At 32.5% G+C, this 21631-nt stretch overlaps 1 protein-coding gene across 3 annotated transcripts in view; it reads right to left on the minus strand.

The window, feature by feature from the left end:
* The window catches only part of LOC126819606 (myocyte-specific enhancer factor 2A), an 86071-nt gene that overhangs the window by 54081 nt on the left and 10359 nt on the right, over window positions 1–21631 (minus strand). Inside the window, exon 3 of one of the 3 annotated variants that reach the window (XM_050547725.2) lies at window positions 13844–13886. The gene's annotated coding sequence lies outside the window, so the exon portion shown is untranslated. Of the gene's footprint in view, window positions 1–4759; window positions 4782–10089; window positions 10216–13843; window positions 13887–21631 lie in introns of those variants that run through there. The other 2 variants (XM_050547730.2, XM_050547731.2) reach the window with 2 other exon arrangements.

A 21631-nucleotide genomic window follows, 5' to 3' on the forward strand; every position in this document is an offset into this window, starting at 1 on the left:
CATTTCCCAAAATATTTAATTCCAATGTCTAGCGCAAATTGTCAGAACCAATGAGAGGAATAACCTATTTATCTCCATTGATTTCTACCTCTTTATTATCTGATCAATTCTTGTCTGCTGAAGTTTTTAAAATTTGGAAGAAGTATCCTGTAGGTTTCTGAACCATGTAGTTCACATGGTTTGTTTAATGTTTATTAAAGCGAGAAAGCAAATGTGTTCTACAAAGAAATTTGCAAGATTTGATCAATCAGTGAAAACCTACTCCCCCACATTAACATCTGGGATACAAGACCTTTAGATGGAATGATCGCCAACACTACTGTGTAGAATAGATCATATGGCACAGATATTACTGATGTTTCTCTTGGTAATTAGATACAAATAATACAAACTATTCCCAGGGACTCATTATTTTCAAATCTACATCTAAAGAACTTCAAAATCAGCTCACAAACTGCTCATTTTGATATTACTCTTAAAACAGATCATGTAGGATAACAATCGATCAACAGTGAGCCAATATTAATATTGCCATTTTCTACATTATAAATGTACTTGTTACATTTGCAACAGCAGAAGAAGAAAAAAAATAAAATCATAACATATTTTTCCGCCTACAAGTACATGTTTTATACAAGACATTTACCACATGCAAAATTTGATGGGTTTTTTAACATTTAAATTCAAGACAGACTTTGACTCATTGCATATTCATATGTGTTAAAATGACAAACATGCTTATGTACTAAACTGGTTTGTTAATACTTGAGTTATTGCCTGGCATAACATGTGACACCCATGATAAATAACTAAAGTTCACCTTCAAATATTATACCACATTCATGTAATCTTGTTGCTGGATAACCCCATCTATTAGAAATCCTCTCTTATCCTGTCACTTAAATCATATTAATTATGAATTAAGATACCAAGGTAACCAGTTTACAATGCAAGTTTGATTAAATTGAAATCAACTTTAAAAATCAAAATAAGCAAATGTTATCAAGTCGGAATATAACACTATTGCATATATAGTAAAGTGTTGTTTTGATTTGTTTTTCTGTTGTTTTTTTCCCCTTCTTTTCAATCAATCAATATGGCAAACAACCAATGAATTAAAAACTTTAATGTAAATGTAGATATCTCTTCGAAAAAACAAATTAAAACTTTGCTTCTTTGTTCAAATCAATGTAGATCGATCCTTAAAAGATCAACATAAAAACAGTTATATCTGATTTAAAACTTTCCATTTATCTAGTGAGAGTCATTTATGCGATTTCTGCTTTAATATCAGTTTAGTTATACTATAAGTCAATTAACAATTATAAATTGATTTTTCATATATTATACATATCCACAATCAAAACATCATAAAATAGTGCAATTGATAACAATCTACACTGCATGTACAGAAACTGCAAATACCATAAAATAGTTTCCATTTTAATCTGTAACATGTTTGTTCCAATCTGTTTTAACCTGTTGCAACATATACTTAATTAAATCATTATAATAAAAAGCAAATGTAATATAATACTGAATGCGTTAATATAATACTGAATGTATTACACAAAAAGACACGAAGAGTAGTTAGAAGGGATCTGAGGTGTTCTATTAAAATGTGTTTTCTGAAGCATATATGCAGATTGTAGAGTTAAAATATTTTTTGTGTTAATCAGTATACGTATATTTCAATGGGTCCAAAGAAAACAAAATATCAGACTTAAAGATCCCATCGGTGCCATTTCAACATTTTCCATATTTCGGTATTGCATTGAATTAGGGTTTTCAAAAGACATCTCTGGTTATTTTATTTCCAAATACAATCTTGTTTGATATCAATTAAATAAAAGCCTACCTGTCCTAGAAATTATACCAGTGATCATGGTTCTCAACAACGAATCGGATAATACTAGTACAGTATAGCAGGAAGTGAAAGCAAATCCCTTCATTAAATAGTTATAGAAGCCAATTTTTAATCTATACTATAAAAAGTATAAACTAACTCGACTCCAACAAATGAGAAAATGGTCTGATGACCGTGGTCAAAATAGGTTAGTTGGCATTAAGCAGACAATTGTTCGGGCAATGATTTATAATCACCTAACATATTAATGCAGATATGATTATGAGGTAGAATGTGACGAGATTTAACCATTCTTACCCCGAAGATCAAAGAAAGAACACAAATCACCAACTGATCTATCTTCGTCAATACTCAACTTGACTAAGATGTAGTTTTCTTACGCATTCTCTCTCCCAAGTTGCTCTAACGTGACGTCTATGGTCACAGCCTAAGGATACATGTGCCATTCAAATGTGACCGATCTTATCAATCACAAGCAGAAAAACATCAAAGTCAAAGTAGCTATAGATACAATTCTAATGGCGAGAAAACTGCAACACCTCCTTAAAGAATAAAAAAGACCTTTTGGGAAAATTTTGATAAACATGGATATATAGTGGAAGTTCAGGCAGGGGTTCGTTCAATTCTATAAAATTATCTCTCAAAAGAACAAAGGATGGTTGCCAGGCAACAAAACATATGCCCAGAGCAGCTAAGTCGTCCAGGGAGTCAACAAGGGTTGTCACATATTTTTTCTTTTGTCAGTAATAAAAATATTTACATTACAACACAATAAAATCTTTTTACCCATTATAATTACCAGAAATCAATTAGAATTTGTTTGGCTTCGAGTTCTGCCCTATACTATCATTTAGTATATATACTTAACATTTAATATCAAGGGCCATAACTGTTGAAGTAATTGTCAGAAATGGTTGAAGTGGGATATAAACTTTAGCCTCTAAAGTGTCAACATGATTTTTCAAAGAGATCAAGAATCTCAACTCTGGAAGTAATTATCAAAAATTGTTGAAAATCAATAGGCTTCTTAACTATTAACTTTAGCTTCTTAACTATTAACTTTTGCCTCTAAAGTGTCCACAAGATTTTTCAAAGTGATCAAGGTACATAACTCTGGCAGTAATTATCACAAATTGTTGAAAATCAATAGGTTTCTTCATCTCATGACCTTGAACACTGTGTATAAATTTAAAGTCAATCAAATATTAACTTTAGCCTCTAGAGCGTCACGGGGGTGACAACAATATACAACCACATTTCAATGTGGGCATATAAAAATAATTGGGGTCCCATTTTAATTTGGTCTGGTGAACCGAATGTTGTTTTTGCTATCAGATCAGACCATCTATGTATTCTATTGACATTAAACACACTATATGACCTATATCATGTCTTGGGGCTACTCCTGGCCTATATTCAAACCATATAAAAAGCATATATAACCAGACCATTGCTGGCAGCATCAAAACGTTTAGATATTAAAACACCTGATAAATCTTTAAGATCTTTTGTCTTAACAACATTTGTAGATCATCTTTAATGTCAAACTGAGAAATTTATTAGTCTACTAGTCTATTTTTTAAAAGTCAACGTTTAATTTTCAGTTATTTATAAAAATTTCTTAAGCTGTACTACTGACCATACAACACTGAGCTTATCTTTCTGCATTATTACCAAGATCAGGGAAGCAAGTACAAAAATTATGTCATTTAAAAAATTCAATAGGCCAAATCTAACAAGTCTCTTAGCCTTGCAATTTTTATCAAAAAATATCCCCATCGCTACTGATACTGGTGATGACAATACACAACAACTTTCTCGTACCCATCGATTTCAAACTACACAAAACCTCGGACATTATAGCTTGTAAATTTATTTTAGAAATTCACTTCCACTTTGTTGACGATTCAGCAATAGTAAGTTAATACTTGTCTTATAATCAATCTATAGTAGCCAATCAACAGCACTGTACAATAATTTTCAACTTTATGACTGGACAATGAATATTACTAATTTGTTTTGATCATCCAGCATGCAACCACAACACATTAACAACACATTACATTAACAACACATGCTACACTGTAAAACAGTTATATTATGATGCCAAAGGTTGAAAATATTGCACTAGAAACCAATGGGTACAATAATGACCAACTTAATTAGTGTGGATAAGGCTGTCAATCACTATAGATCAAATAAGAATCTCATAAATGCTACACTAAATATCACAGCCAACCCAAGATTTGGTTCTATTAAGTACATATATATAATATTCAAATAATATTAGTCATGGTGCCCTTTGTTTAAAGTTACATCACATATGTATGTACTAGTATGATAAATTTGATTAAGGAAGGAAGAAAATTCCATTTTTAATGGCATAATGCACAGCTATTACACTCTCCAGAAGCTCTCTGCAGAAACAACTATATATACATGCAAGCATTATAAATTTCATAAAATTACGTAATTCTATTTCTTTGCAGTACGCCAGTAAGGCCCAATAGACGGTAATGTAGAACTAAAATATCATCTCCATGTAAATGTCAAATTCTCAACAAATTGTTCGAGGAGAAATGATTCCAAAAACTATGTGCATGTGCATGTTTATCTGCTTTGTTTTTTTTAACGAGCAAAAACACAATTTGTTGATACAAAATTAGCTGCAGCTAAAATAACATCTAAGTGGTAGCCAGTCTAACTAAAAAGAAAAATCTTGTCTGAGAGTTGTGGATCTAAAAATGAGAGACAAAAAGATGTCGGGGTGAAAAATATGTTACTTTCGTCTTATTGTTTGTTTTTCTGTATGATCACTCCATCTTGTGCATTCCTGCTAGTTTACAGATAAATCTGTCAGATTGTGGAATCCAAAAACTCATCCCATCATACCTGCCATTATTAATCACGATGTTCTTTTGTTTTTCTTCTTGTCAGAATGTGGAATGGGTTGTTTGTGGAAGACATCTCGACTGGTTTTCTTGCCTACCTTAGTCTTATCATTACAACTTTGGTATTTTTCAAGGAAGTGTTTATCTCTGAAGAAGTATTTTCTTTAAGTATAAGTATTACACATAAGGTATTTATCTATCTATTGTAATCAAACAGTGGTGCATGATTGTAGTCTAGATAAAAACTAGCCTATATATACCTGTATGTAAGTTGTTATGCATATAGCTTTTATTATTGAAGGACCCCATGCAGATAGACATTAGCAAGACATAGTGATTGGAAAAAAGTAATTTCCTATAGTGTGATGAAATATTTTCCGAAGGAACTGGGGTCATACAATATGTCTCACCCACTAATTTATTTTCAAAGATGTAATTTTCACATTATTTATTATAAAAGAACATGAACCACAACAATTAAGTGGGTATGGTGCTGGCTCACTAATGACCAGTAGGTCTCACGTGCGACCCAGTGTTGACCTAAAAAGTTCCACAGTTCCACATTTTGCAGCCTGGTATTCCCTTGCAAAAGCATCTAACCATATGTATATGAGGTTCTATGTTTACCATTGGCAATATGTTAAAGATTCCCTGGCAGTTAGAAAGCGAAAGTAGCACCACTGTCAGGGGAAAATCTCCCTTGTACACGCCATAATAGTGTATGCTCGATAGCACAAACATTTGTATGTCGAAGATTTTAATATAATATTTTATTTTTAACTTTTTCAATGTTTAATGTCCTACTTTTCTACACCACTGGGCAAATGACAATGAGCATACATTATGCTGTGTACAACAAGGGAGATTTTCCCCTGGCAGTGATGCTATTTTCGCTTTCTAACTGCCTGGGGAAAATTTCCCCCTGTTGTACACGGCATAGTATGCTTGTCTTCATTTGCCCAGCTGGTGCAGAAAAGTTGGACATTAAACATTGAAAAAGATAAAAATAAAATATTATTTTAAAATCTTCGACATACAAATGTTCATGCTATAGCTTTCTTGATGTGATAATTAGGGACAGGGAATTACAGTATGTACATTACCAAATATAACAACCATATCACATTAAACTATCTACAGCTAGCCTTCCCACATCCATTCAGTTGGTCTGATATGTGTGTATTTTGTCCTGTCTGTGGGTTTGTCTTGTGTAATTGTTTATATGTTGTGAGGCTTAAAGACACTTACATACATTTCAAGTTTCATCTAAATGGGATAAAAATTGTGATCTCTAGAGTGTCCACAAGCTAAAAACAATTTTTATCATACAATCAGGGGCCATAATCAATGAAGTTTCGATCCGAAACATGCCAATATCGAAAGGAACCAAGATCTTTTGGAGATAAACCTATATGTCAAGTTTTGTCAAAATCGGATAAGAATTGAGACCTGTAGAGTGTCCACAAACAAATTACTGACGGATGGATGGACGGAGGCGACGACAATATACGTCCACATGAAAATGAGGGCGTATAAAAAGGCTCTATATAATAAAATATCTACATATGGAAAGGTTGTGTGGAAGTTGGTTTGTTTACTAATCTTAGAATCATTTCTGGCTTTTAATAAACATACAAACATTGGCTTATCTAACAACGCCATACGTCAAATGAAGACAGGCTGTCATTTCACAACATAACTTAAAGCATAAAATACAATCAAATCAACCATTGTATTATTTACCCCATTCAAGAGGCTGTGCCCAACATCAAATGTTTTCACTGGCTCCTCCTGTTTCCTACCGCTGCTAAAGAATCATAGAAATTGTGGCATGTGTTAGTCCCAAAATGAACTAGTTTGTGTTGATTGGACGTTTTACCTCTTTCTTTTCTAGCTCTCAAAGAAGCTGCACAATTTTCAACATAACATGACAGTGCAAGTTACACAACAAAATTTGTCTGATTCTCCCAGTATTGATAATTTTACCATTATCGTGTCTCTACCCACATGTATCACAGAATCCTAATTTTTAAAAAAAAATTCGTCTGGTTACTTTTTCAGGAAAGAAGTTAGAGATGGCAAAGGATTTCAAAATAATTTATCATGTAAACATGCAGCAGAATGTGCACTCACCCCAATCACCAATAAAACAAATTTTCTCAAGTAGATTACTTGTATAAAAAGAGTAGGTCTATCTCTACATGTATATTCCAAATATGTACAATTTCGTTTGCACAATTTTAAAACATTTCAACGAGAAAATATGATCACAATCAAACTAAATGATGCTACATGTATCTTAAAAAGAATGCAATACACACAATCAAAACCATCTTTGAAAATTTGCATTTTTGAAACAAACTAAACAAGGCTTGATTGATTGACAAGTATTTTCAATTTGAGTGAAGTATGAACGAACTGAAGCATATAGAACCAAGTGTTTCCCACTACGTTTGACGCAATGACGTATCTAGATTATTAATATCACCATCTATTATCATTCAAAGATCTTGTCGTCACTATCATACACGGTTAACAGAATAAAGAAGAATAAATCGATCAATTAAAACGTCATCATTTTCAATCAATACAACAAAAATATCATCTGGACCTCTTTTTTTTTATATCAATATTCAATCGTTTTTTGTACCCTAAACGGACATTCACTCTTTTTAATTGATCATTTGTCTATTAATACTTTGTAATTGTTCTCGATCAATATTAAAGTCTTATCATCTAAAAGGTGTTGACCATAACAGCCATAGTTATCAGTAAATTGAAAAAAAAGAGATTTCTGTGATGCATGCAACTCTACAATTCTATTGTAATAATCAGTTGTCGTCTTCTGAACATAATGCACAGATTTTTCATAAGGTCTTCGAAGAAATTGTAAGCTAAACTATGTTAAGATCTGTGTAAGTACCAGTAGTTATTTCATGAGTAATACTAATAAACAAAAAATGCCAATTGCCTTTAGTACCAAAAACTATTGCATCAAAGACTGACCAATAAATAAAGATCTATGAATAATCAATTTCCAATTGTAACCAATTCTTTACACCATAAATAGCCAAAATAATCACGAAAATTAATCTTCAAATGATAAGTTATAAATCCAGAGCATCATACAAAGCACTAAACAATACACTATTTTTTTTCAAAACAAGCAGGTTTGACGTCATTCATGCTCTTTCAATCATACTGAATAAGCTGATATGAATGTTTTAAGAGCTTCATACATATAATAGATAAGATAAAAAAACGGTTATCTTCAGATACCATCTACACGAGATAATTTTTCATGGTTTTTAGTCTTCGGTACTCAAATATTACTGAGAAAAAGATAAGTTGCCAGGCAACGAAACATACGCCCACAGCAGCTAAATTGTCCGAGCGGTCAACAAGGGTTGTCGCATATTTATTCTTTTGTAATTGTAGGTAATTAGGGGCATTTACAAGACAATTTCATACAGATCAGATTATAATTTTAGTCGTTTGTGGGTTCACAAGGTTCTACAAACTGAAACAAAGGCCTTAACTCTGAAAGTAATTTACAGAAATTGTTGAAATTTGACAGGCTTTTTCGTTTTACTAATTCAAATAAACCATATAAATTTCATACAGATCGGGCTGTTTCGTTTTACTAAATTAAATAATGCATATAAATTTAATTCAAACGTTCACAGGGTTCACAAAGTAAAACAAGAGCCATAAATCTAGAATTAATTAACAGAAATTGTTTAAATTTGACAGGCTTTTTCGTTTTACTAATTTAAATAATGCATATAAATTTCATACAGATTTGTTGATAACTTTTGTCCTTTGAACGTTCACAAGGTTCACGAAGTAAAACAAGAGCCATAAATTTCAAACAAATCGGATGATAACTTTTGGCGTTACAGCATTCACAAGGTTCAACAAAGTGAAACAAGGGCCATAACTTTGGCCGTTATTGTGGACAATGGACGGAGGGACAGACAGGGGCGACGGCAATATACGTACACATGTCCATGTGGGCGTATAAAAACTGAAAAGAAATGTACGTCACAATGTGTTTCTTGATTGTCATTATCAGCAAAATATTGTTTGATTTATAAATTTATATATGGACACATCACATTTATAAATTTTCAAAATATTAAACAGAAAGAAATTGATGGGGTTTTTTATCCTTCTTAAATGTCATAAAATCCTTTCAAATATTCTCTTTTTTATATTAATCATAAATGTAATAGTTTTTAATTTTCAAAAAAAAACAACAAAACAAAAATGTTGTGAATACCATGAAAATGTATATATACAATTTACAATCAAAATAAATTTTCTTCAAAATGTAATGGGAAAAAATTGTAAAAATATTTTTTAGTATGTATCATATTTTATTTACATACATATCATTTTAAAATCTAGATTAAATAAATAACTGCATGAACTTGAGTTTACATACTATTTGCTGAACTAGTCTCTTAATCTATCTTATATGTATGATGTGGAAGTGTTACAAAACGCATAATACAGGGTGTCACTTGAAACTATTTCACATGAAACAGTTATAAACACAGAGAAATGTAATTTCTTTTCAGATTAAAAATTCCCTTTCAATATGTATACATCACAACTGTGTGCAGATGTCATAAGTATTGAAAAGTCTTTTATTTCAATATTTATCTTCACAAATTGAACAAAAATCGGCACATGCTTATATGAACATTTTACTTGATGATATTCTTATACACCTCCTTGTTAAAACATAAGTTGGCTGTATCAAATCTATGACCAAATTAGGTACTCTACATTAATTCACTGATTAAATAATTCAATAGTCCTAGTATTTAAATGACAAGAGGCATCATAATTAAATTAAATTTGAAAAAAAAAGAAAGTCATAATCATATTACGTGCGATGTAACTTTCAAGATGAATAAAATGTACAACACTTATATCTCTTTTACATGGAATAAAATAACATAAAGCCCTATAACTGCAACTGACCATGTATTATTTACATTTAGTTTGTCATTTGGACTTCTAAGACCTCCCACAGTTATCAGGAATATAAAACTTGGAAATTTTCCTGGGTATTCTCCTCATCCTCCTCCATATATTTACTGTAGACAGGACGAAAGATAATATAAAACTCTATTAAGTATATTTAAAATAACATTTTAATGGTCCATCAAAAACACTTCAATCATCAAATCCCTTGTCTTTATTAAAATACCTGTATGTTATTCCTGACCCACAAACAACAAAACAGATGAGATATGATGGAACTTTCAACATTAGACAAACTTAATCTGTTTTTATCAATATAAAACAAAGAAAGATTACCTTATCATCACATAACTTCCGTTCATAAAGCCCCTGTAAGCAATCCTTGAGATTAGATTGAGATATATTTGGCAAATCTGTGCTCATTGAATGAAGAGTTCTGCTATTTATGGTGGCTCCTTTGGCCCAAAATAGAAGTTAGCAAACTATAAAAGGTATACACACGTGTAAATAAACGCTTGACTTCATATCAAAAATGTACATACATTACATTACTGTATTGATAATATTAACATTACATATGATCAATAGCATGAAAATTCATGCAATTTCTTTTCTTAATCTTTACAATATGTGACACTTTGCAATTACATAATAAATACATTGAGCATTGAATAAAGTATGTGACCTAGTGCAACAATTTAGCCATAAATAAAAGGCATTAGACCTAAATAAGGATTTCCCTAATCTATAAAAGATAGCTGTACAAAGTGATTCATTTTCAAAAAGTACGATCAATATATGAATATTTATCTGTTCATTTTACAATAAATTTCTAATCTTTAGTGGTTACTTAAATTTGCCAATCCTACCCTTGTCAAAAATTTGCCAGAAAATATCCAAATTTTCAAAGCTTTATCCCCAATAATATGTACTCAAATTGATTATTTTACATTTAATTATAGAAAACAAAACAAAAATATCAATTGCAGTTAACCTCCCACATTGGAATCACTCCAACTTTAATCAAAAACATTAGAAGATTTTTATGCAATACATAATTTATAGGCAGCACTGTCTGCAGAGGGTCTTGAATGTTGCAAAATTTTCAATCCATATCTCTGAAAATACTGAATGGAATTGAACCATTTTTGGACAGATGTTCCTTCTAGATATTACTTTGACAATTTTGTAGTTTACAATGGATTCAAAATCCGTCAAATGACCACCACCAGCATTAAAATACACATGCTTCTTATGAATTCAATGGTTGGTTTATGAGGTTCTGTGAGATCATAATATGAAAGGGCAATAACTCAAAGCATTAGAATGGATATAAGAGAGACAGTGAGAGAAAAAAAGCATTAGAATGGATATATATAGAGAGAGAGAGAGAGAGAGAAATGGGGTTTAACATCCACTTGACACAAACTAGGTCATTTCGGGACTAACAATAACATATGGTTCAAATTTATTTCAATAATTCGCAAGTGCGTAGGGGTCTTTAGCAGTGGGAGGAAACCAGAGGACCCAGAGAAAACACACGAGATTGGACAGGCGCCCTACTTCTTGTCACGTACAACCAGGGAATCAAAAGCACGCCAGTTGACTCAATGACAGACCTTATGATATAGCGCACACGTGCTAACCATTCGGATATCCAACCTGAATGGATATAAACCAAAAGACTTTATCTGAAAGATCTGGACTGAATATACAAATTTCAATCTTATGATAACTGTGGACTAAAGCTTATAGAATAACAGGCTTTAAGACTTGGGAGATTATCAAGTAGCATATGACTAAGTTGTCAATGGAATTCAATAGGTTCTTCCCGTGCAATTCTTTACATCATATTAGAATAATATCTTAACATCATATATGGATTATAATCGTGACAGAGCTAATAATTATTGTGAGCTACAGATGATAAACATGGTCAACAGTATTTTAACGTCTGGAGAATTAAAATGACAATTTACTGTAAAGATAATTTATAAACCACAATTTATTTTCCACTCAGTACTTATGTCAGGGATTTTCTTTAAATGGATAATGCAAATTGATTTTTAATGTACATTTAAAATGATGAAAGGTATAATGTATGCCTCCCATTATGAATCAAACATTACTATAATTCTAGTTTGTCAATAGAACACTGAAAAGAAACATTTGTAATAAAACAAATTCTTTAATTCATTCAGAAAAAACAGGAGCATTAACCAAATAGCAAGTTTGAAAAGAATTTGTCATTAGGTTTTATTCAGTCCCAAAACAAATTTGGGGTTAAGGGCAGTAACTCAAATCAAATTGAAAGCTTGCCAAAATAAATACCTAATCCTCGCCAAATTTTTTGTTATGTTTTACTCAATATTCATTACTATGAGGCAGATAGATAGGAGATACACAAGATGGATGGGGAAACCTACCAATGAAAACAGGGGGTACACAGGATGGATGGGTACACCTACTAGTTAAAACAGGAGGTACACAGAATGGATGGGGGAAACCTACCAATGAAAACAGGAAGTACACAGGATGGATGGGGAAACCTACCAGTTAAAACAAGAGGTACACAGGATGGACCTTGTAAAGAATCCATCAAGCTATGATTATATTTGATGCAAAGCATAGTTTCAAACAAAAATGTGCTACAGCTGGTCACATTTCAGGTATTAACAAGGTTTATTATTTGATATAAGATTTCTAAGAGTGTTTATTAGGCAATTACCAGCTTCATTGACTCAAATATATTTCACACTTATTTAAAATTACTTTGGGAGCAGGAGCTGCAGGACGCTATATGTATAGTAATACCTTATCAACTGAAGACAATACACTGAAATCAACTCAGTTCAACTGCTGTCATTAAATATTTTATAAGAGTTTACACATAGACTACATCATTGAGTAACATCGTGCAATATAACATACTAAACATCCTCAATAATTCATTCACACAATAGCTTACTTTGCTAACATCACTTATGGTGGACTTGTTATTTTCAATAGAAAGAAAGACTGGGGAAATACTCTCTATCATTGTTTAATTATTTTGGAACCACTTGCACAAACAAAAATTACCTCATGTAAAATGCATACTATTCTGAGCAATAGATTGATCTGGCTTTTGTTGAATGAATAAAGGGAAGGTATCCCATGGAAATGCTGGTGATTCCACAGCTAACGGTCTGAATTGTTTCTGACATAAGCCCGTCAATTTTACAACTTAGATCAATTGGTGGGCGAGGGTCGGGTGCTTTTATTTCCAAACTTAAATTTTGGATTATACGTTTTTTCTCAAATTCTAGTCTTGTAAAAAAAAACAATGTCATCTGACAGGGATGATATCACATTGTAAATTACAAAGGGACCTAATTCAACTAAGTCTTGTAAGGTATCTATTTACAAAACTAATTCCAACTAGGTCAGCAATGCTAATTCTGATAGATGATCTTTTTACAATATACTACAGAAAACTAGACATCTATTTTTAATAAATTTTAGGATTGAGTTATTTATATGAAGATCTGAGAACCACAATTATAATTTCTGTTAGACCACATACCGAAATGTCCTTAGGTAGTGAAAGCATTGCCAATGGCTGAAGAGTGGCTATGATGTTGTTTAAGATTATAAATGACCTTTACTCTAGAAACACTGTCTTTAAGGTAAGAAATTTCTTCTTTCCTTAGGATATATTTAAGTCTGCTCTAGAATCTTGAACACAAATAACATTTGGCATATTTTCTCCGCTAATATCTTTATGCGGACATATTACATTATCAGCGTTAGTTAGAATTAATTAGGATAGTGTATGATTTCTTTACGTCATCTTCTATTAAATGGATTATATACTAACATTATTTTTTACTTTGATGTCACAAATGCAAATAACAGGTACACCAAAACCATATTTGTTCAAAATCAGTGTTGGATTAGAATTTTGAGGAGGAAAAAACTGATTTGGGATTAATTCATTACAAAACATCCTTTATTGTTTTTAAAGACTTAAATAACCAAAATCTATCTTGAAGAAGGTTTTTCTTAATTCAAATATGGTATTTAATATGCTATTAACCATTCAACTTACCTGTGGTTAAGCACAATTTTCTTCAGGTCAATGTGTAGTTATTCTGAAAGAATAAAAAATAACGGACAATCAAAATCAGAAATCGATAACCATCAATAATCTATATTAACCAACCTACTTTTAAGGAGTGTATCACCAGTACTAGATTTATTGATCTTTAGCTATACGAGACCAACAAGAAGATTATGTTAGTTAGAAATCAAGTTATAATCAGACAGAACATAGTAGTCTCAACAACTTATAGTGTTATCATAATATATCGCTGAATCGATATATCGCGATTCATCTTTTCACAATTCATGTATTGAATCGCAAGATGCTGAATCGATGTTTTACGATTTTTTTCAATGTTTTTTTGTTACATCAATAACTAAACTGTAACCCTTAATTATCCATGTCACACATTATCCATAGGTACAAACACCCTTAAATTTTGCGGTCCCTATTTTAGCCTGAACAGTAATAACAATTTTCTTTCCAGGTTTTAGTGACTCCAATCAAAACTAGACCTGCAGGCAGCACTGAACCGGCTTTAAGGAATCAGACAAGAAGAGTATCATACAATAACCCATTCATCGAGCTACAAAATCATACTTTAGTTCTTTTGATCCGGTGACACCCGACGGAGTACTGTTTTGGTTTTTTTTTTCAAAATAGCAGATATTTTTGCGACAACTTTCGGTTTACAGATCATTGTCAGGATAAATTTAACAAGTGGTATGGGAACTTAACTTCATGTACCAGAAGTTTCAGAAACAATCATTGAGCAGTTAAACCAGCGGCTGCCAGGCAGGATAATCGCGGATACCCTGATTGTTCGAAAAATGGCATTTTTAGCTTGCGGATTCTCTAGAGATCACAATTTTTTTTCCGATTTTAAATATTTCACCATATTCCACCATAATGAAGGTTGAATTCCAATTTCGGGAAAATCAAAATGAAACTGCCGAACAAAATTGTGTAAAAGTATGCAATACGAAGGTTGTCAAACCTCTCGGGGTCACAATTTTTGTCCGATTCTGATGAAACTTAAATCATATCTTGATATTTGCACATTTCAGACCATAAATTTCTGGATTATTGCCACTGATTGTACAAAAAATCCTGTTTGTTTTTAGCTTGTTCTCTTGCAAAATGTGGGCGTATCCTGCCTGGCAGCCACTGGTCTGAACAATCAGGGGCCATAATCCAGAAAGTTATGGTCTGAAATGCGTAAAACATCAAAAGGGGACTGAGATTTTTTAAATATAAAGATATGTTTTAAGTTTTATCAAAATCAGATAAAAATTGTGACTCTAGAGGGTCCATAACCTTTGTACTACATATTTATACCCAATTTGCGTACAAAGAACGGCCATTTTGTCGGTCAGTTTCATTTCGATTTTCCTGAAATTCCAATTCCTACCTTTATTATGGTGGAATGGTGATATCTAAACGATTTTTAAAATCGGGAAAAAAATTGTGACCTCTAGAGAATCCACAAGCTAAAAATGTGATTTTTCGACCAATCAGGGGCCATAATCCAGGAAGTTACGTTCGGATATATGTGATTATCAAAAGGAACCAAGATCATTATGATAAAAACAAATATTTAAAGTTTCATTCAAATCAGATATCATATTTTTACACTATTTGCGTACAAAAGGCGGCCATTATGTCCGTCAGTTTTTTCTGATTTTCAAACTCAACCATCATTAGTGTATAACTGTGATATATTCACACATTATTTTCTAAATCGGATAAAAATTGTGACCTCTATAGGGACCACAAGCTCAAAACGCGATTTTTCGAACTATCAAGGGCCATAATTCAGGAAGTTACGATCTGATATGTGCGAATATCAAAAGGAACCAAGATCTTTGGGTTATAAACATGCATTTCAAGTTTCATCAAAATCAGATCAAAATTGTGGCCTCTAGGAGGTCAACAACCTTGATATATCAGATGTTTACACTATTTGCAGACGAGGGGCAGCCATTTTGTCCGACAGTTTTGGTCCCATTTTCACGAAATTCGAACTCATCCATCATTAGGATGTAACGGTGATATACTAAAACGTTTTTTTAAATCAGATAAAAATTGTGACCTTTAGAGGGACCACAAGCTAAAAATGTGATTTTTCGTACTTCAGGAAGTTACTATCTGATATGCGCGAATATCGAAAGGAACCAAGATCTTTCGGCTATAAACATCCATAATCCATGAAGTTATGGTCTGATACATGCCAATATCTAAAGAAACCAAGATCTTTGGGAGATGGACCTATATTTCAAGTTGTGGACAGACAGACGGACCGGACAGACGACAATATACGTCCACATGAAAATGTGGGCATATAAAAAAAAAAATTAAAATGGCCTTTTTAGTAATTTAAGAATTTTTCGACTTTTTTCAAAGATTGAGGCACTTTTTGGACCCTTTATATCAATCATATTGAGGCTTTAAAATCTGGATTCACACCCTAGACCACCAATAGGACTCTGAGTAACAAACATTTAAGAAAAGAAATATAAGATTAGTTTTCGAGACAAAAGCATCTGTATAGGCTCCAAAATGGAAACACTAGATTTTCAGTGCCCTAACCATCGAATATCATAATATCATTTGGATATCATAAGATCGTCCATTATTCGAAGTATGCAATGACTTTTTAGTTGTTTTTATTCAGTGAAATCTGGTGTAGTAATCACTTTTTTTGCAAGAGGACCATTTTTTTTTACTTTTTACAATTTTTATTCAAAATATCGGATATTTTTTTCGACTATTTCCGATGTTTGGATCATTGATGAGATAGTTTTAACAAGTTGTTTGGATACTTAACGTTCTCACTTTCTGTACCAGAAGTTTCAGAAACCTCCACAGAGTAGTTTTGAAAAAAAAAAAAGATAAATAGAAGAGAATTTTCAATGATTTAATGATTTTTCAACTTTTTCCAAGATTGAAGCCCTTTTTGAACAACTTATATTATTTCAATGCTTTTATATTTGGATGCACCCCCTAGACCAACGATAGGACTCTGAGTAAGAAAAGTTTAACAAAAATTGTATGCGTCGTTTTCGAGAAAAAAGCGTTTCAAAAGGCTCTAAATCGGAAAGTACTAGATTTTCAACGTTTCATAAATTATATCTTAATTTTCGAATTCACATCCATGGTACTATCGAACGATGCTTTAGTTGTTTTCATCCGCTGACATTTGACGGAGAAATCAAGTTTTTGGCAAGAGCATCAACTTTTTTTTTTTCATTTTTTAGACTACTTCCAGTGCACGAATTATTGTTGGGATAGTTTTAACAACCGGTTTGGGCACTTGAAATTGAATGGTAGCAGGACTCTATAATGATATACTAAATTATCTGATCAGATGAAATCACCCTGAGAAATCGTATGTTCAAAAGTGCCATAAATGCAAAAATGTCAAAATATCGAAAATTAAATTTCAATAACCCAATACATATTATTTATATATCATTAGAATCATCATTAGATTAGTTATCTAAATATATAAATAAGTCTTTTTAGAAAATCTGTAAAAATAAAAAAAATAATAAAGCATTTTTCAAAATTGAACGGTTTTTCGACTTTTTTCGATTTTCGGTCCCTTTTTTGTCCAATTCCAGTTATTTCAAACTCCTATTGGATGTCTTCATCCACAAGACCACCGAAGGAACTCTCGATAGAGAAAGTTTAAGAAAATCGCTGGAGAAGTTTGCGAGATAAAAGCATCCAAAAATGCTCCAAATTAGAAAATACTTGATTTTCAGCGTGCCATATTTTGTTGTATGAATTGGATATTATTATACGAAAGTCCAATCCTCGTGACACCCACCGATACCTTAGTTTGTTTAATCTATTGATATCGGACAGAGAAATTGCGTTTTTCCCAAAAGCACCCATTTTTTCCTGTTTTTTTCAAAATATCAGGCATTTTTTTCGACTACTTCCAGTTTACGGGACCTTGTCCGGAGCCTTATCAGTTGGTTTGGGTGTATGGCTTCATGTTCTAGAAGTTTCAGAAACAACCATTGGTCATAAAAACAAAATGAAGCTTACAAAATGGACAGAAAATTCGAAAAAAATCGAAAAATAACAGGCGATAACTCTGAATGAAACTTATATTACTGTGATCAAAAAATGCAGGTCAAATTTGAAAATTTTGAAAAATAACAAAAATTGCCTGGCTTTTTAATTTTTGAACGATTAAGTCAATGAAAAAATTTCGAAATTGCAAAATGTGAGATTGTGATTGTTTGGGAAAAGGTTCAAGGATTCCGAAAATGTCTTTTATTTGAAAATAGGTAAAGAATTGACAAAACTACAGCCGATTTTCAATTTCGGGGTACCGTATAAAATTTGGCCACTTCCGGTCTGCACAGAAATTTCAAAAATAGTTTATCAAGTAACCACCACGTGGTTTCCCAATACAACATTAGGTCCCAGATTGGTATCTGCTTTCGACCACGGAGAAATAGGCTCCCGCGGTAAATAATAATAATAATAAATAATAATAATTTTAGTAATAAAAATAGTCTTTCATAAAAGTCTGAAAGTAACTAGAACTCCAAAGGAGTACCGATGTTTTTCGGTACATCAGGTCGCACCTTTTCACGCCTTGTGACATCAACAATCAAGTTACACCATGCATTGTGTATAGTAAGATCCAATACCTATTAAAATAGAAAAACCTGTCATTTTGAACACTTCTTAATAAAACCAAACTTTTTGATATTAATTGTTAGTAGACATGAGGGTCATCATAATATACAAACGTGAAGAAAACATTCGCAAATCTTTGATGCTAAAATTAATCGAGCAAACTTATGAATATCGAGAAAAAAACCCATCAGTCAGAGCCTCTATGGGATTCATCCAAAGAATTCAAAAATAAAAACCCGAAGAAGATCCATTTAGAAATAACCAAGATATGGGCAATCTGAGATTAATTTTTGTCCCATCCGTAAAACACTTCCTGTTTGTCAAAAATAACCCAATTTATATTTAACAAGCCAACAGTGAGGCTGATCTCCCCCGCCGAAATTGCAAAATAAATAGATGACACATATTAATTAATCGCACATTTATTTTTTTCACTAAGTTTCATCACTCTCTATCAGATAGAATCAAGATTATCTTGTCCCAAACCATCGACAAATGAAATCGATTAGCTCTGCTTAGCTTCAGCTCGAAATGTTAATTATTGAACTCAGTCAAGACATTCACCTAATGAACATCTACATGTACATCAAGTTTAAACATTCACCTAATAGACACCTATGCCAAGTTTGAACATTCTACCTCAATTAGAAGGAGAGTTATTGTGTTCCAAAGTTTCTACCAATCAAATTGCTTATCACTCTGCTTACCCTCAGCAAAAAATGTTCATTATCGAACTTAGTTAAGGTATTCATATAATAAATCTATACACCAAGTTTCATCAATCTCACTTAATTAGAACTAAAGTTATCGTGTCCCAAAGCATCAACCAATCAAATTGCTTATCTCTGCTTACCCTAAGCGGAAAATGCTCATCTTCAAACTCCATCAAGGCATTGACCTAATCAACACATACACCAAGTTTGAACATTCTAGCTCAATTAGGAAGAGAGTTATCGTGCCCCAAAGTATCAACCAATCAAATTGCTTATCTCTGCTTACCCTAAGCGGAAAATGCTCATCTTCGAACTCCATCAAGGCATTGACCTAATAAACACATACACCAAGTTTGAACATTCTAGCTCAATTAAAAGTTATCGTGTCCCAAAGCATCAACCAATCAAATTGCTTATCTCTGCTTACCCTAAGCGGAAAATGCTCATCTTCGAACTCCATCAAGGCATTGACCTAATCAACACATACACCAAGTTTGAACATTCTAGCCCAATTAGGAAGAGAGTTATCGTGTCCCAAAGCATCAACCAATCAAATTGCTTATCTCTGCTTACCCTAAGCGGAAAATGCTCATCTTCGAACTCCATCAAGGCATTGACCTAATAAACACATACACCAAGTTTGAACATTCTAGCTCAATTAGGAAGAGAGTTATTGTGTCCCAAAAAGTGTGACGGACAGACAGACGGACAGACAGACGGGACAGACAGACGGACAGACAGACAGACAGACAGACAGACGGACGAACCCATTTTAATAGTCCCCTGCTTTCTTCGAAAGGCGGGGGACAATAAAAAGATCCACGGAGGCCAGTCACATCTACGTTGGCATAATGTTTGCACCATGCACAGTTTTGACAGCAAACTCAGACTAAAATCCCCCCCCCCCCTCCAAAAAAAACCACTTACAAAAACAATACGTGTTTCGACCGAAGATCCGAAACAGTAATAAAATTATTCATTTATTTTGTTGTTTTCTTGGTAAATAATGACCTGGTTATGAATCACAAAACAAATCGTATCGAAGCAATACCCAGCACTAGTAACTTATATTCATCTAAAACGAAGATGACAGTACATTCCATAAATCAAGATGGTTGCCCAACTATGAAACATAGTCCACAGCAGCTAATTTGTCAGAGCAGTCCAAAAAGGTTGTTGCATATTTACAAGACACTAAAATCTGATCAAGAGTAAGAACCCATGAAGTAATTATCAGAAATATGATTTGCTTTCAATTCTTCCTCACTAAGATTTATTATACAAAGAGAGAGAGAGAGAAATGGGGTTTAACGTCCACTCGACACAAACTAGGTCATTTCGGGACTAACATATGGTTAATTTTATTTCATTAATTCGCTTGCGCGTAGGGGTCTTTAGCAGTGGGAGGAAACCAGAGGTTATTATACAAAACATTTACTGGTAACCAAATAATTTTAGCTGTTCCAGTTATTGAAAGTTAATGATCAATGAGATTTATCGCCACATGAACATTGTGTTTAAATTTCGGATACTAAATAAGTAAATTGTTACCTATAAAGGCATCCACAAGATTTTCCAAACTGATGATACAACCTATCTCAGACAGTAATTATCAGAAATTGTTGAAAATTTGTCATCTCACAAACTTAAACACTGTATCAATCAAATGGTAACTTAAGCCTCTGGAATATCTACAATAACTGGGAAACTTTAGCATCTAAACGAACAAGGGCGAGAATGATATGTAACCAAATTTCATAGTGGGCATATATAAAAATCAATCATCAAATTTATTATTCATGATCAGTTGATTAAAGATAAGCTTACTGATAATGATCAACTGTTTCAATGGCATTTAGTAATTGAACTAGAGTATACAGGTAACAATTCTATGGAATACAATTACTGCTTTTTTACTGAGCGACGTTTCGACTAGGCTTCTCTAGTCATTATCAAGCTGGGTTATACAGTTGTAATAGGGATCAGGTCCTAATCATCAGAAGTGAGAACAAAAATATTCAACAAAATTAAACAATTTTTTGTTACTTTATTCAAAGTTTATCTTCTTCTATATAGATAAATTGACTGTTGCTATTTCAGGATCAATGATTCTTTCATTTACCTCAATGAATACCTTGAGATTTTTCTCATAGGTTACAACATCACACAGGTAATAAAGTTTTAAATTGAGGGCATTACTTAAAATAAGTACATGAGGAAATGAAATCAACTATAAATAAAGATACATGTAAGAGTAACATTAACCATGAAGAGTTTAATCAATACTGTCTAACAGCACACATTTACATACAACATTTGTGTATAGAACTTAGAAGTTGGTATGAAAGGGGAAAGAATCAAAACAGTATTGCCTGTCGACACAAAATATAAGTTTTAACAATTTTTTATTTGAAAGCATTAA

This window comes from Patella vulgata, chromosome 4 (assembly GCF_932274485.2).
Source record: "Patella vulgata chromosome 4, xgPatVulg1.2, whole genome shotgun sequence".
NCBI lineage: Eukaryota > Metazoa > Mollusca > Gastropoda > Patellidae > Patella > Patella vulgata.